This window comes from Castor canadensis, chromosome 1 (genome assembly GCF_047511655.1).
Source record: "Castor canadensis chromosome 1, mCasCan1.hap1v2, whole genome shotgun sequence".
Taxonomy (NCBI): domain Eukaryota; kingdom Metazoa; phylum Chordata; class Mammalia; order Rodentia; family Castoridae; genus Castor; species Castor canadensis.
Window position 1 is genome coordinate 17,330,340 of NC_133386.1, and position 17,292 is coordinate 17,347,631.

The 17,292-nt window shown below is 42.5% G+C and overlaps 1 protein-coding gene across 4 annotated transcripts in view; it reads right to left on the reverse strand.

The window, feature by feature from the left end:
* Nucleotides 1-17,292, reverse strand: part of Sash1 (SAM and SH3 domain containing 1) — a 280,149-nt gene that overhangs the window by 144,767 nt on the left and 118,090 nt on the right. The gene's annotated exons all lie outside the window — the stretch shown is intronic.

Here is a 17,292-nt window from a genome sequence, read left to right on the forward strand (position 1 = left end):
ATCTGCATGTTGGCAATGGCTCATAGCTCCTTTCAGGAGAGAATGTAAACATACAAAGGTTCATGTACCCACTGCAGTGCAGTAGGAACCAACATGGGTGATGAAGCCAGACTTCCTGGGTTTCTATCCCACTTGCAGCACTATGTGACTTGGGACAAAGACATAACCTCACTTGGACTCATCTGCAAAATGGGGTGATAATGACAATCCCTACATCTCATCTCATTGAACTGTACACAGTTAAAACAGTGGCAGCACTGAGTGCCTGCTTTACAGTGTGCAATCAACGCGTCTCAGACAGCATCAGTTACTGAGCACCAGAGCTACCAAGCACTTCTCTAAGCCCTGCCCTCAGAAGCACCTTTTGTATTTTATTCCTAGGACCAGGGACAGAGGTTTCAGATTTTTGACACATTTAATTAAATCTGAAACAATTATCACCACCCCACCCCCCACAGTGAGATTTAAACACAAAGCTTCATTTAAATTTTATCTGGAGTCATATTTTTTTAAGTACCGGAAACTGCACAAGTGTTTTTATTTGTATCCGTTAGAGCTATCTACTCAGTGCAGGATTTTTAAAACTCTTCCTTCTGGTGACCTCACAGTCATTTGGGCTGTGGGATACGCTGCTCTCAGCCACACAGTGGGTTCTACCACCTCGTCACAGGAGCTGGCAAGGGCTGATTTTCACCACCAGCTGAGAACAGTCTTGTTCACCTATATGAATCAGGGAGTTCTGGGGACTTCAGCAGAATGATCATGCCTTACAAGAGTGACCATACAGCTTTTAGTCACTGTACTTCCAGAGAGGAGCAAGCGATCCAGGTGAAAATATACCTTATTTCAGAAGATAACATACAAGCTTGTCACACAGTAGAGGAGTAGAGGGACTACTGGAGGTCCTTTCTAATTGATCAATTGCCCTTGGAAAATTCAGGAAAATAGAGTGAACTGTTTGAACTGCAAAATTTAAGAGTTAGCTGAAGAGTGGACCAAGGCAAAGGACACCCATCTTATTCTGCTTCCAACAACAGATTTGCATCAACTCTTTCCAGCAGAGTTTGCAAGGGTCACTATGAAGCAAACACAATGCCATTGTCCTCCCTCTCTCTCATCCCGTCCCTCCCCAGTCAGACACAATGTCCCATGAGAGATCTCTTCAACAGCTTAAGTCTACTGGCACCAGTACCTCAGCTCCCTTCTCTCCATCCTCACAGGGAAACGTGCATCACTGTAACTGATGTGGGTCCAAGCGTGGCACCTCTGCTCGGTGGTATAGGCTACAACGCCCTTTGCTGGCAGAGCCTACACAAGTGATGGCCTCTAGTGCCCAGGAGAAAGGTGAGTCTTCTGACTGCTCAACAGTTTTTAAATCTCACTGTCGTCAGTTGACTGCAAATTGACTGTCTATCTTGACTCCCCGTCTGTACTCACAGCTCCAGTGCAGCCAGATCACCAGACAAAGCACCTCACTGCTCTCCTAGGTTCTCCTCTTGCCCTCACCTTTTCCACTAATGTCCAGCCCAAATCCCAAGGCTCCACCTCCCTAAAATGTTCTGCATCTGATCCTTCTCACCAAATCCAAGACTACAACCTGGCCCAGGCCACTACCAGCTCTCATGTCCCAAACACTGCCAATGGGCTTTCAACAATATCAACTGCTTGAAACCCTCCCACATTTTCTGACCATACTTCCAACCATAGGCTACCAGAGCCTCTTCCATCTAACCCCCAACTCACTGTCTGACACAATCTCAATAAGCAATAATCAGGTTGGCCTTCTCTCTATTCTTTTCTTTCCTCTTAATTAATTAATTAATTTGTTTATTTATTTAGAGACAGGGTCTTGCTATGTAATCTAGGCTGGGCTCAAATTCTTGATCCTCCTGCCTCAGCCTCTCAGTTGCTGGGATTATATTCTCCTTCCCAAATATGATGAGGAGAATATGCTAAATGGATGCCCTACTTTCTATGACAGAGTGAAGGACCTATGCTAAAAGTCTGCCAAGCTTATCCTCAGGTTCACACATTCTTATCAGACACTAGAAACCCACCATCACCACTCCAAGTCTAGACAAAACTCCAGTAAATGAGGTCCTCCCTGTTCCAACCTGCATTCCTTTCCCCCTCTGTAGCCAATTCTTTCTCCTGCTTGTACCTTAAAACTAATTCCCTCGGCACAGAACCTTCCTTTCCTAAACCTGTCCTCAAAAGATCTCCATCTTCCCAGTCTCCTTCCAGGAGCACTTCTGCAAGGAGGAGCAAGATGGCAACAGTGCTTAACAAAAGTGGGGGGGGGGGCGGGGGTGCATCACTGAAATTTCTAAAGAGACATCCAGTCATGGCCTGCTCCTCGCATCCTCTACGAGGACAGTCAATGACGGCTGCTAACATGATTCAGTAAAATAAAAGTCATGAAAAGAATCTGATCCAGCAAAACATGAAACAGAAAACAGACCTCAGGAAGACTATAAATATCAGATAAATGATACCGATCAGGCAGATACTAAAGATAGCTCAGCTAAGAGAAATACTGATTTTGCACTATCAGGAGATACACTTTATATATGGTAAATCACATGACAGTGACGCATGAGAGCCAGAATCTGCCTGGTCATAACAAGACATAGTAAAATACTTGGAGAAAAAGATTTTGCTCATCATGGAATGGTCCTTATTTTGTAGTATTGAAATCCTTGACTCTATGTCTCATTTTTAATTTTTTGCAGTGTTTTCTGCTGTCAGAATTCCTAGAGAGCTGGACACGGTGGTACATGACTATAATCCCAACACTCGGAAGGCTGAGACAAGAGGATCTCAGGTTCAAGGCCAGTCTGGGCTACATAGCAAGTTCCAGGTCAGCCCGAGCTATACAGTGAGACCCTGTTTCAAAAAGAAAAACAATGGCTGGGGTGTAGCTCACTGGTAGAGCGCTTGCTAGCATGCAAAGGCCTTGGATGGGGTCCCCAGCACAGCTGATTTTATCCATGTGCTCTGCTCATGGTAGAACTTGCTTTCACCTTGACCTTGCAATGCAAAACTTTCCTTTTAGTTTTGAGTCATTGCCTGCAACTGCTAGTTTTATGTTCTTGAATATTGAATCATAAACTCTAAATGTGTTAGTGACAGACAGTTTTTACATTTCAATGTCCACACTCCAGGAATGAGACGTTCACACCCTGTCTTTTGTGTCCATGGCTGATCTTGATTCCAAATTGCAAGAAAATGGTGACAGTGGTGGGCCATCTTGAAACTTCTGGGCCCCCTTTGCCTATGGAAGCATGAGTCCCAACTTTAAGCTTTTCTTTTCCTCCGCAAATTGGAGTTTGTTATAGGATGTGTGCTGGGCTGTGTAATAGTCTCCAAAGGGAAATGGCGGAGGTTTTGGCTTGAGTCAGTGAGCTGGAATTGGACAGAGTAATGAGCGGTGATGTGCTTCAGGGAGCAGTGCTTTGCTAAAAGGATGGCCTGCAGATGAGCCAGGAAATGTGATTTTTCTAACTGCTTCTTTTTATATTACTGGATGAAGACATTTCTCTAAATGCATGTACTCTGAATGAACGAAAGGGATTAAAATTAATTTACTCTGGGATCTGAACTTTTTAGAATAAATGGTCCATTTGATTTTAATTAAAAGGTCCAACACAGAATCCACAGAGACTAAAATATACTATAAATTATTTCCATTTTCTCCACATCCTCTCTTAACTTTCATTCCTTACCCTCAGCAATCTGGTCAGGAGTGATTTCTGACCCCCTAAATCCTATGTTATAGGAATCTAATATCATAGGCAAGATGTCTATACATTGTGTGAAGACTCTGAGACTTGGGAGCAAAGTGATGCCAGAAGGGGTCTCAAGCAGAGGTGAACATTGTCATTCCAGAAACTTCCATCACTCCCTCCCTACCACAATCCTCATAAAGTACCAGGATGTTCTGCTGAACAAATTTGAAGGGTGAGTCCATGGGCAGCCCTGGGCACATGGCTATTACCACCAGCATTCTTTTGGAGTCATGCAGCCCTACGTCCCAAAATCCACAGTCCCTGCTCCACCAGAGAAGTCAGTTCAGGAAACTTAGCATTGACACTTTTGTCTGCATTAAACTAAGACTTTTTCTTCTTACCCTGCCTGTCCCAACTTTGTCCTGGCTAGCGGTTAAGATGGGGAGGTGACTTTGGGGAATTTGAACTCAATTTCACTACTTCGTAACAAAGATGTAAAGCATGCCTAACATCTTTTCCTCATCTGTTATATTTGTTTCCTCATCACCACCATTCCTCACCCTCTCCTTAGCATCATAAAAAATACATACACTCAGGGTGAGCAGAAGAGGGGAAAACCAGAGGCATCGGGCTGAGACTGGGTTTGGGTGGGGAAATGGGACACATTACAGTGTTTTCCCAATCCTCAGTCTACTTGCTCACTTGTGGAGGAAAATGACATATTTCCGGTCTTTGTCTCATCTTATTCACATAGTACTTTGGGGGAGGCATCTGTCTTCTTCGTCCCTGGTAGCCCCACCCAATAAATAAATTCATTCATTGAATGGGCTTCTATGCTGTCATGGCCAGGTTGTTACTGAGGCTCATTGCCTGCCTATTTTCTCGATTTTCTTCTTCCTACTGGTCAAGGTGCTGCACTGTACAAAGTACTAAACCTGGGAAAGGCTCTGATCTTTACACGTTCCTTTCTCCCAATGGCTCAAAGCTGACCCTCTGTAATAACAGAGTACCCACCCCAATTACTGTCCAAGGGCTGCCACAACAATGTACCAGCAAATAAACAGCTTAAAAGAACAGAATTTGGCTGGGCCTGGAGGCTCACACCGTACTCCTAGCTACTTGGGAGGCTGAGATCAGGAGATGCATAGTTGAGTTCTAGGTCAGCCCAGGCAAAAAGTTCACGAGACCCCATCTCAACCAATGGCTGGAACATGTCTGTCATCCATCCCAGCTACACAGGCAAGCACAAACGGAGGACCATGGTCCATGGAGGCCCAGGCATAAAACAAGACCTTCTCTCAGAAATAACCAATGCAAAAAGGGCTGGCAGCCTGACTCAAACGGTAGAGTGTCTGCCTAGCAAACACAAAGAAAGCCCTGAATTCAAGCCCGAGTACCACCAAAACACAAAAATAAACAAAAATTTATTGCCTCACAGTTCTAGAGGTGATTAGTCAGAAATCACGGATCCTTCTTTGCCTCGCCCAGCTTCTGGTGGTGTGCCAGCAAGCCTTGGCTTACAGATGCATCGTTCCAATCCTCTACTTCACGTGGCATTCTCTTCATGTGTCTTTATCATCTTTCCTCTCTGCATATCTGTGTCTATGTCCAAATTTCATTTTTTAAAAAGGACATCAGTCCTAATGTATTGAGATTCACTCCAAGGACCCCATCTTAACTCAGTTAAATCTGCAAAGAACCTATTTCCAGATGAAGTCAGGGGTTACGACTTCAAGATTTTGAGGGGGGTGGTGACAACACTCATACCACCACCTCACAGGACCGCCGGAATAATTAAACGAGACAATGTACAGAAAGAGATTAGTACAGCATTTGGCACCTCGTACGTGTTCAGTAGATATCAGTGGCTGATATCCTTATTATTACTAGGTCATTCATTCTTTTTGCTAAGCAAGTCTTAGCTGGGCTGGTGGTGCACACCAATAAACACAACTGTGGCAAGAGTATCATAAGTTCAAGGCCAGCCTGGGCTACACAGTGAGTTTGAGGTCAGTCTGGGCTACACAGAGATCCTGTCTCAAAAAAATGAGCAAATGACTAAATATAAGCAAATCTTTGTGACAGCTAAGTTTCCAAGAAAAATATCCTAAGATACAAAAATATCACCTCCAAACCAACTCTGTGGGAGAAAATAATGACAATGGCTATCTGGGTAATAAATTGTAGGATGTCCTCTGTTCTGTCCACTGAGCTCTAAAGCATCAGGAAGCTGGAATGCAGAGCTGTGTAGGAATCAGTAAAGGAAGTCTTCCAAAGAATCTGCTGACAACTGAATTTCTTCTTTGGTCTGTAGAAAAAAATTCAATTCTACCCCAAACAGTCTCCCTACAGTTCCAAAAAGAGTATTTCTGAAGTCCAAGTACAATGGATGCATAAATGACATTAGAAAACCAGAAACTGAAGGACCAACTGTTTAACGAGGAGAAATTTAAAGGAAAAAATGACAGTGTTCGTTCTTGATTTTAACAGATATTTAAGAAGCCAGGTACAGTAGCATACAGTTATAGCCCCAGCTACTTGGGGGCTGAGGCATGATTATCACTTGAGTCCAAGAGTTTGAGACAGCCAGGGCAACAAACCCAGTCTCAAAAAAAAAGAAAGAAAAAAAAAAAAAGGCAGAGAGGCAGGAAGATCCAAGGTCGGCCTGGACTGCTCAGTCAGATCCTATCTCAAATTTGAAGAAGTAAAAGGGATTAAGGGTGTAGCTACATCCCCAGTTGCACAACACTATCAGTCACAATCGAGCATTGATAGAATACTAGCAAGCCTTTCTCTGCACTCAAATAGCTTGTTTTTACACAGACCCTCGTGGGACCAAGGAAGGTGGTATGTCACTCCCTCCTACTCCTCCCACTCATTTTGCTAAGTCATTTTTCTACCAAAACAACCCTCAAAGCCTCATCAATCACCCTGCCAGCTACATTGCATAAGTCCCTGCTTACTTATCTTGACACGACTAGTAAATTCAAGATGCAACCCAGTCTGCTTTGGCTTGCTCACTTGGTCTTTGGCTGATCCTCTGGAACCATGGGTAACCTGGTGCCCTTGAGCAACTCTTGCTCTGGATTTCCTTCTTTCTATGCAAGGACTTGAAACAAAACATACTCAAACTTGTCTGCGAGTAAGTCTGCAGCCACACAAACAACAAATTGATATGTCCTACAATCTTGATTTTTTTTTTTTTTAAAAAAGCCAAACCTAGTATTATAAAACCAAACTGCTCTGCAGCTTGGAAATTTTTTTGGCTGACATCAGGAGACTGTCTTTCACAATGTTGTGGAAGTGGGCTTTCCTGTTTTCCACAACAGAAGAGATTGGAAGTCACAAAACAAGCTGTGCTGGGCCAGACCTTGTCATAAGCATCGCCATAGTAGCGATAAGGCACCAGGTGTTGGAGCTCCTCTCAGCCTCCTTGGAGTAGATGAGCCTGCAAGTCAAGTGTTTGTCACACAGACCAGGCCATGGCAGCCAACACCCCAGGAACCAGGCAGCCTGGGTGCAATCTGGGAAAATGCCACACTGCAGGCCACTTTCTGGATTTATATTCACACTGCTCAAAAACATCAGAGCTCTGTCCCTCTGGGTATGGCCTCTCAGTATTTTATCTTTGTTTTACCGATAAAACAGATAAACCTGGAAGCCTGATCTTGAAACTGACAGCTAATTTCAACCAGCAATTGTTGAATCATGGATACTGAACTATGAACAATGAAATATGAATGTGTTTCAAGAGGAAACCAGCCTAGGCTGCTTACATGGCTAAAGAGGAGTGTATGCTAACAGGCTGAGTCACTGGTAGCTCTGAGGGCACACAACTGGTCAATGTACATAACGACACACTATGACATGCAAGGGATTATTATACAAACACAAATACTAGCATATTCTACAAATACTAGCATTCTTGGAGCAAGAGAAGGAATCCGCTACGAGTGTCTTCACGCCCACAAAGTACATTGGTTCTATTCCCCAACCCCCGGTTTCTATGGAATCTCCTCCACTATGGAAGGCATCCTGCCTTCTAGAGTCACAAACTCAGAATGTGTCACTCAGCAAAGGGACAAGTGCTAAGTGGCTACTGAAGGAGGGGGTATTCTGTTGAAACAGGGCATTCTTTGCTAACACTGAAGTTACATCACGAAGATTTTACTAGATCTTTCGCCTCTGGGTGATGAGTCATTGGCTACCTACTGACTTTAATGTCCACCATGAAGTCTCAGTTTCATAACATCCAAATCAAGGCAAATCACCGCTCTGCATCACAGTAATTAGGCACTTCCCATAAATTCGCACCTAAGTGATGCTGACATGTTTTGGGAAGCAGTACTGACCATTCCCAGTAGATAGGGCCTCATATACCACACTCTCAGAAAGTTCTTAATAAAACTGTAATTCATCATAAAATGTGCCTTAAAAACGAAATGTGCTACCGCTTCTGAAAAATTTGTTCATGGTCTTTATAGACTTTTCCAAACATCTCAGATCCCTTCTTCATGTTTTCTTTAGATTCATAATGAAGTTACTCCAAAATCGTTTTTATCCATCACAGACATGATTCTTCATCACTTTCTACCAGATCCACACTGAAATGCGCTATCAGGTACTTTAGGCTCTGGTGGAGTACCACCGTGTGATGCATTTGTAAATCCTTGATTGGAAACTGAAAATTACTAATTAAAACACAAAGATACGGTATGAATGATCTGCAACCCCCACAAAAACAGCCGCTGAATGAAACCCTGGGAAAATATTCCAAAACAGACTCAGTACATTATTCCCATTGAGTTCAACCCTCAAAAGCGAAACCGCTAGTTAAAAGGATGCTTTTAATATTTTACCTATTGCTAATAAGTCAACTATTAGAATGCTTGCTTCTGTGATCACACACGTGGAACAGAAAAAAGTTGATCTCAGTCAACTAGTGACACACACCTATAATCCTGTAGGTTAGAGTGACACACACCTTCAACCCTATAGGTTAGAGTGACACACACCTATAATCCTAGCTACTCAGGAGCAGAGATCAGGATTGAGGTTCAAGGCCATAGTGCGTGAGACCCTATCTTAAAAATACCCAACACAAAACAGGGCTGGCAGAGTAGGTCTGGTGGGCACAGTAGCTGCCTAGCAAGCATAAGGCCCTGAGTTCAAACCCCAGTGCCTCTAATAAATAAGAAAAGAAAAAAGTTGACCTCATGGAAGTTGAGAGAAGAATGGTGGTTGCCAGAGGCTGGAGACAATAAGGGGTTTGAGGGTTGAGAGAGGTTGATCAGTGAGTGCTAAGTTAGATGAGGGGGATTTAAATTCTGGTGTGCTATTGCACTACAGTACCACTAAGGTACTGTAGATTTCATAAAGCTAAAAGAGACGAGTTCAATATTTTCACCCTAAGGACACAGTCAATGTTAGAGGTTTAACATGTTTAAACATGCTTAAAACATGTTTAACCTGACTGGAGCATTACACAACGTATTCACCTCAAAACTATCATAAAATAGGCAGGGTGCTCGTGCTTCATGCCTATAATCCTAGTTATAATCCAAGCCTAGAATCTCAGCAGGGAGACTGAGATCAGAAGGCTCTCAAACCGAGGCCAGCCCAGGCAAATAATTTGCGAGACACCATCTCCAAAATAACCAAGGCAAAATGGTCTGGCAGTGTGGCTCAAGAGGCAGAATTCTGTTTTGCAAGTGTGAAGTCCTAGTTCAAACCCTAGTCCCACCAAAAAATAAATAGATAAATAAATAAATTTAGAGCCAGGTATGGTGGGTAGCAAGACCATACATTTCTTAACATCCAACCTGGGGGTGAAAACATTGAAGTGATTCCTGCACTCTTCTTTGTTTTTGTTTTGTTTGTTTGTTGAGACAGGGTCTCACTATGTAAACTCAGCAGCTGTGGAATTCACAATCCTCCTTGCTTTAGCCTCCCCCATGCTGGGATTACAAACACGGTGCCACCAAACCCGATGTGCATTTGTTTTTAAACTGTATTAAGAAAAGGGCATTTGAGTAGCAAATGTAAAACTGTTAGTGGTTTAATCTTATCAGTGAAGTCTTTAAAATCCTTTGAAAGTGAATGTAATACTAGAGCAAAGACACATTTTTTGGTAGTATTAGGGATTAGGATTAAACCTAGGGCCTTGTGCTAGAAAGCAAAGGTACATCTTCTTCAACTAGAATATTCCTTTCTTCTCTAAATAACTTAATATCCAAGACTACATTTTCAAAGCATGCACACAAAAGCACAGAAACCTTTTTTGCTCTTTCGGTGGAAAAAAAAAAACAAACTTGGGAGATGACAAGGCTTAGGCAAAATTATGACACCAACAATGGCAAGGGCACCCAGGATAAACTGTTAAAGCTAGGGCTCAGGACACATACCGAAATTGAAAAAATTTGCTTTCGAATGGCATTTTAAGTTAAAATCATGTAATTCTCATAATGCATTTATTTTCACTAACTGCATGTCAAGAGAAAGAATGAAGCCACAACAGCACACAGTAACGGGTCTTCCTCCCTCACTATGTACTGTAATCTGCAATGCCAAATGAAGAAATGGGGCCCTTGCACATTACAGTCGGCCTTGAATGGAGCCCATCACAGACACCCAAGGACAACTACAATGTCTCTGTGTGGACACATAGGTCTGAGGACATATATGCTGAATACAAATGTATCCACCTTTTACCAATCATCTTGTAAAGGTGAAAGACACAGGAGATCCCTTTTAGAAAAGAAAAAAAGTATAGATCACAAAGAGAAGGACCATCCCATTGTCAAGTTTGTCTTCTGAGTCTCAGACACCACAGCATCTGGATGGCAGTCTGCAGAATGGAGATGTTGGGATTACATGACTTGACATGCCACAGAAAACAGAAGACAGGTTGTCTCCAGGCAGCCAGCAGCCCTCCTCAGAAAGAATTAATGTTGCCACTGAAATGCCTACAAAACAAAGGGGACCCTGGGCTTCTGGCTAGGAGCTATGCTAATGGGCAACGGACCCAGCGTTTCCAGGTCTCATTACCAAAAGTCAATTCATAAGTAAATGAGCATACCATTTAAAACGTAACCATTTCATGTGGATTCCAAAATATATTTTACCTCAAAATTAGTCTGAAGGTTTGGTAAATTCTTATGATCTTAGTCTATCCTACCGGTGCAGCTATACTCCCTGGCACGGTTCATCTGAGACTCTAGGCCTCTGTCTTTGAACTCACTCTTAGGGTTGCCTAGCAACCTAGGTCTCAGGTTTGATTCCTAGCACCAATAAATAAATAAATAAATAAATAATAAAATAATTCATTCTTTAGAGGATAATTTTATTCCTGCCCCATGACAAGAACGTGTGTAAACTATGGAAGGGCACAATGTCTTTTACAGTGGGATTTTTTTTCCTCCAACAGGTCTCATTATGTGCTGGGGTCAGCCTTGAAATCACTATGCAACCCAGGCTGGCCTCAAACTCACAACTGTCATGGCTCAGCCTCCTCCAAGTGCTAGGATTATAATCATAGGCCACCAAGTGCAGCTAGTGGGATTATGATAGCTAAGTCTTAAACAGGATGCAGTCAGCTAGCAACACAGCCCTCTTCACAACAATCTATGAGAGAGATAAACTACTGAGCTACTGTGAGTTCCCTTAATAAAGATTATTTTGAAATCGTTTAGCTGTATTATGGTGTGCATACTGTTGCAAAGTGTAATTCCAGTGGGCACCGTGGCTCACGCTTGTAATCCTAGCTACTTGGGAGGCAGAGAGCAGGAGGATTGAGGTTTGAGGTCAGCCAGGGCAAAAAGTAAGACCCTGTCTCAAAAATACTCAACTTGTTGGGCTGGTGGAGTGGCTCATGTGGGTGGAGTGCCTGTCTAGCAAGTGTGAGACCCTAAATTCAAACCCCAGGGTCAAAAAAAAAAAAAAGAGAGAAAGCAATTCTCTTTTTAAGGAACCACATTCACTCAAGTATAAAGACATGTACATAGATATGTGGGTAGAGATAGGCATTTTCTCCTTACAATGAAATAAAATCACAAAGCAATCAACTTCTCTCAAACTCCTCGAATTAACTCAACCCATGTTTGAGCATTAAAAAATTATCAGGAGAGGTGTGACTCAGTAGTAGAGAACTTGCCTCACATGCTTGAGGCCTTGTGTAGCAATTCTTTTTTTTTTTTTCTTTAAAAATTACTTACTGGCTGGTATAGTGGTTCATATCTATAATCCTAGTACTTGGGAGGATGAGGCAAAAGGATGATAAGTTCAAGGTTAGCCTGGGCTACATAGCAACACCCTGTCTCAAAAAAGGAACTATCAATTTTTTTTAATTGACAAATAATTATAAGGTACACTGTGGTGGACTGGTCTTTGTATACATCAGTACGGAGCTATACTTAATTACTTCAGAGCTGCACATGTTGGGCTGAATAGAAGGAAGAGGAGAGAAAACGCTGTGCAGTGTAGACTTGCGGTACAGGCTCTCATCATACCTGTCTGCACCACAGGTGGTCTCCTCTTCCAAACTCATTGCCAGTTCATCACCCCCAAAAGTCAAAGTTTCTTGCAGTGCTATGGACTCAACCCAGGGCCTTGTACATGCTAGCAAGCATTCTGTCACTGAGCTACATCCTCAGCTCCAAAAATCAGTTTTCTAAAATTAATGCCATGTCCTGCACCAGTTTAAATAATTTTCACTGCAGCCTGCAGTCAGATATCTAGTCATGTGAGCATCACAGATGTGCCCACCTCCATATTCTGTGCTCTCTCACCTGTGTCCCACTTCCTCCCCTGACTCTTCACATGAGAACCCTTTGGAAAATTCCTTCTCACCCAGCCAGGGCTAAATCCAAAGGTTTTGGTGTGGATGGGAGGGAACATGGAACCACAGATGTTTTTCCTGCAAAAGTCATGATCAGTACCTTCTAGAACTCATGGTCAGTAATCTCTCCAATTCTGCAGGAGATATGTTCCAAGACTCCCAGTGAATGCCTGAAGCTACCGGGAGTACCGAAGCTTAGATATACTGTATTTTCCTGTACGTACATACTGTGACAGCTTACAAATAGGCACAGTAAGAGATTTAACATTAATAACTAATAATGCAGAAAAACGATCACAATAGGCTGTAATAAAAGTGATGTGAACAATCTCTCTCTCTCTCTCTCAAAATACATTGTACCACAGATCTTAACAACCTTGGCGAAATTATTTTTCTTTCCCTATGGTCTAGATTTTCACCTTTTCACTGAAAGTTTTCACTGTAGTTTTTCTCTGGCAAAGCCCAATCGCATGCATTACCGCTCAAATGAGAGTTTCTGAAACACAAGTACTGACATTAGATCTGATAACCAGAACTGACAGTGACCAGCAGGTGGGCAGTACACAGTGGATATACGATGCACAAAGGGCAGTTCAAGTCCTGGGCAGGACTGAATGGGATGGCATGAGATTGCATCAGGATATTCAGAAGGCATGCAATTAAAATTTAGGGGTACTGGGTGTGGTGGTACATAAGTGTAATCCCAGTACTCAGGAGGCAGAGGCAGGAAGATCTCAGGTTCAGCCTGGCCTACATAGTGAGACTGACTCAAAATACTGGTTGGGGACTGTAGCTCAGTAGTAAAGTGTTTGCCTAGCATGTGCCAGGCCCTGGATTCACTCCCCAGCACCTCAGAAAATGAATAGACAAATAAAATTTATGAACTGTTTATTTATGGAATTTTCCATTTAATATTTTCAGACCAAGGTTAACTCCAGTTAACTGAAACTGCAGACAAAAAAATAAAGATAAAGGGAGACTTGTATCACTAACACTTAGCTTGATCACTTAAACAAAAATGTAGCTTAAACAGCAAACAAACTGATGTCTTGATAAATATGTGAACACATGACTATAATGCTACAAAAAAAAAAGAAAGAAAAAAATTGCAACTAGAGGTTAATTTGAGGAAATCACACTTGACCCAGATCTCAGTTGTTCTGTTTACTGTTTTATGACTTAGGACAGCAAGTTTACCTTCAACTGTACAACAGGTACAACAGAGCCACTGGTCATACCTGCTGAGAGGATCAGCACTGGAACTCTTTCCTCCTAAGTGGTGCTCCAGCCCAGCACCCACCTCACAGCTCCACTCCACCACTGAAGTTGGAGTCAACAATGAAAAACAAGGACATCAGTAGACAAAGGGAGGGTTTGATGACTGAGCAAAAGAAAAATCAGAGAATGGCAGATGAACCCAAGAGGCAGAAAGGGCACAGGATCTGGTTGGCAGGAAGAGATTCAGCTACCCAGGTCTACGAAAGCCACTGACTTTCACTTTGGGGAAGAAATGCTCATCAGGACGCCCTCCTCCGTTACCTGAGTAAGTCATTACCCAGGCCCTCCAGGTCCTCCATCCAAAGACAGTTCAGGGCCCATTTCCAAAGGACCCATTTCACCCTGAAACCTCTGCACTTATAAGAGCCATAAGGCTGTCAGCTGACTAAAAGAAACATAAAATTCAGATGAAGTCAGAATATTTGAAACTGGGGCTGACTCAAAAATTCCAATACATAAAGTTAATATCAGTTGACAGGCTTAACTGGAGACACCCCTCAGGAGAACATGTAAATTAGCTGCTTTCAAAGGACTTAGCATCTTAAATGCCCCATCCCCCCAGGATCTCCCTGGCGTCTCCCCTCCCCCACAATGGGGAACAAAGAAAAGGGGTGGACTTTCTTAGTTTTTCTTTTAGTTGGGTTGGGGGCTTTTGTCTTTAGGATAGGTGTAAACAAGGCCAGCCAAATACAACATTTCTGTAGACTGAATCCTAGCTTCAGTAGCCCGCCTTGGAGTGTCTCCACTCGAGGAGGGAAGCATTGCTGGGAAATGAGTGTAGACTGTAGACAGAGCCCAGGTCAGAGGAAATTTCAGGTTGGGGGAGGTGCATCTTAGGAGATCCAGGGAACAATAGGCCAGAATCAACCTCCTTCCCAGTTAACAAGTAGCTTTCAAAGCTTGACTTGGCCCCCAAATTCAGGAGGCAGAAGCTAAGAAATCATCACACGGATAATCAGTCCTGAAAAAATAACCTTTCCCATCTAAATATACCTAATAACCTTAGCAATCCCAACTCAAAAAAACAACTAACCTCTCCAACACACACGCCAATAAAGAGGAATGCAATGTGTACGTTATGGAGTGAAGAGAAAAACAGAAAAATCCCACAAGGACTCTTAACTAATTTTGCACTTCTCAGCAGCCGTGTAGGCATGTCACAGGGACAGGTGACATGCTTTGAAAGCCCAGGGCCACCATATGCTGCATCGTCAGGGAAGAGAAGGGCACATTTCATGGGTATGCCATGGCTTAATTGCTCAGGGCTTACAAATATTTCACAATTGGCAATTACCCCTTGGAAGTGCCAGGTTTTTAGTCTGTGTGATGAAATTGCCCAAATGATAGTGTCCACCAGAGCAGATCTTATTAACATCTTCAGAATGATGCCCCATTCTTATGGACACACAAGTCTTTCCAAAACAGTGTCGTGATGTGACTCCTATATGTAAGAAGTATGAACTTGTTTTTCATTGAACAAAATCATATTCCCAGCACCCAGACCTCCAGCCACTCACAACCCAGTACTTTTATAAGCTTGTTTTCCCTTCACTCAGTATCTACTTAGAACTGCCTTATTAGCATGTATCTGTGCAAGCACAGCTTAAACATTTTCATGCTTTAAACTCTACTATTATTTCTACTCTAAATAAGCACTTTGTTAACAATTATCTGAAAGCAACTATTTGGTGCTTAACTGTGCTTGGACTGAATTAATTTAAATGCAAAATGTGTCCTTATGATCTCAAACAGCCAGTCCTATTCAATGAGACCCAGGAGGAGGGGCAACACCCTTCCCTAAATTACTTAGAGCCCACAAATGCCTGGGGGACAGACACCTCCCCAGCCGAACAGAACCCCAGGGGACAAGGGAACTCTGCTCTTTCACTCTAACCTACTAGGCTGTGAAGTTGATTTTCACACTTAGAAGAGTCTAAAACAGTAAAGTAGCAACTGTGCCTCAAATCTTTCAGTATGCTGTTGGAGGTGTGAGTCTCCTCCTCAAGTTCAGTATGGAAAAAGTATCTTTCTAATCACATTTTATCTAAAATACTAGACGTAGTTACATTCTAAATTGCTTGGAATCAGTTAGCACTGGAAAATCATGACATCCAGCTGCTGGCCGGTGGAGGCCATCAACCTAGGATCAACTCAGACACTGCCACTAACAAGGTGTGCGCCATTGGTCAACTCTCTTCACTTGTTTAGGCTGAAGATGACTGCAGAATCTCATATTTTAAACATACAACAAAGGAAATGATGTCTGTATTTCAGTAGAAACACAAATAGTTAACTACTAGTTTTGAGTGTTGGGTGACAGCTGTCTTATTATAAAAGTAGAAAATTCTTCCTTTTTAAGCTGGTATCACCATACTTGCATGTACAAAGGGAGAGGGGCCATCTTTTTTCTCTGAATTTTAGTAGGGAACAATCCCAATGTCCAAGTCTACCCAAAAGGAAATCAAGACTGCATAAAGGGAAAAAGCGAGCAGACAGAACCTGTGTGGGACCCGCTTATCTTCTTTCCTGCCTCATTCTCAACTATTAGCTGGGTAAAGAGAACGTACTTCCTTTTCTCCTGCATCTGCCTTTTGAATAACAGGTTTGGGCTTCTAGGGCCCCACCCCATCTTTTAACTCAGCCAAAGAACACTCTACGCCAACTGACCCAACAATGCTGGAATCTGCCAGAGAAGGGAAAGCAAATATTCAGAAAGTGCCACCTGCCAATGGTCCTCCCGAAAACCACCCTCAGCCCAACTTTCAGTAAAGCCACACACACCCGCAGCCCACCCGCCTTAAGGATGTAATGTGATGTTATCAAACCATGTTCTCAGTGACTGAAAATTTACAGGATGAAATCTCAGCAACAAATAACAAGATAAGCTTCCTGCTTGATGAACTTAAGAGTCTATCACCACTTTAAAAGGGAATTTCAGTTTAGGATTTTACTTATCCAAAAGGCTTTAAAAAATGCAACAACAGAAGCTTTTAAATCCAAAATAAATATTGTACATACACTGTACGCATATACATGATGTAGGTAAATGTCTATTTTATCATACATATTTTTAAATACTGAAGAGTGAGAAGATAGAAATCTTTAATTAACCTTTCCTGGTTCTCTGTATAGTAATAATCATAAATACTAATGGACACTTCAAGTGGAATAACTGAGATGTGTGGAAATTACAGGAAAGCAATATGAACAGAGCTGTGTTACACGCCAGGCAGTATGGTGAACACTTAATACACATTGCCACAGTTAAAGCTCGAAAAAAACAGGATAAGTCCTCATTTTTCCTCATTTTTTTCAGGTGATGAAACCGAGAATCAGAAGGGTTGACTAACATGGTCAAGGCAATACAGACAACCAGTTGGAGAGCCGGGATAGCCCACTTCAAAGTTTAATCATTATGGTAAAAACTGTACACTGTTACTCATTCCCAGA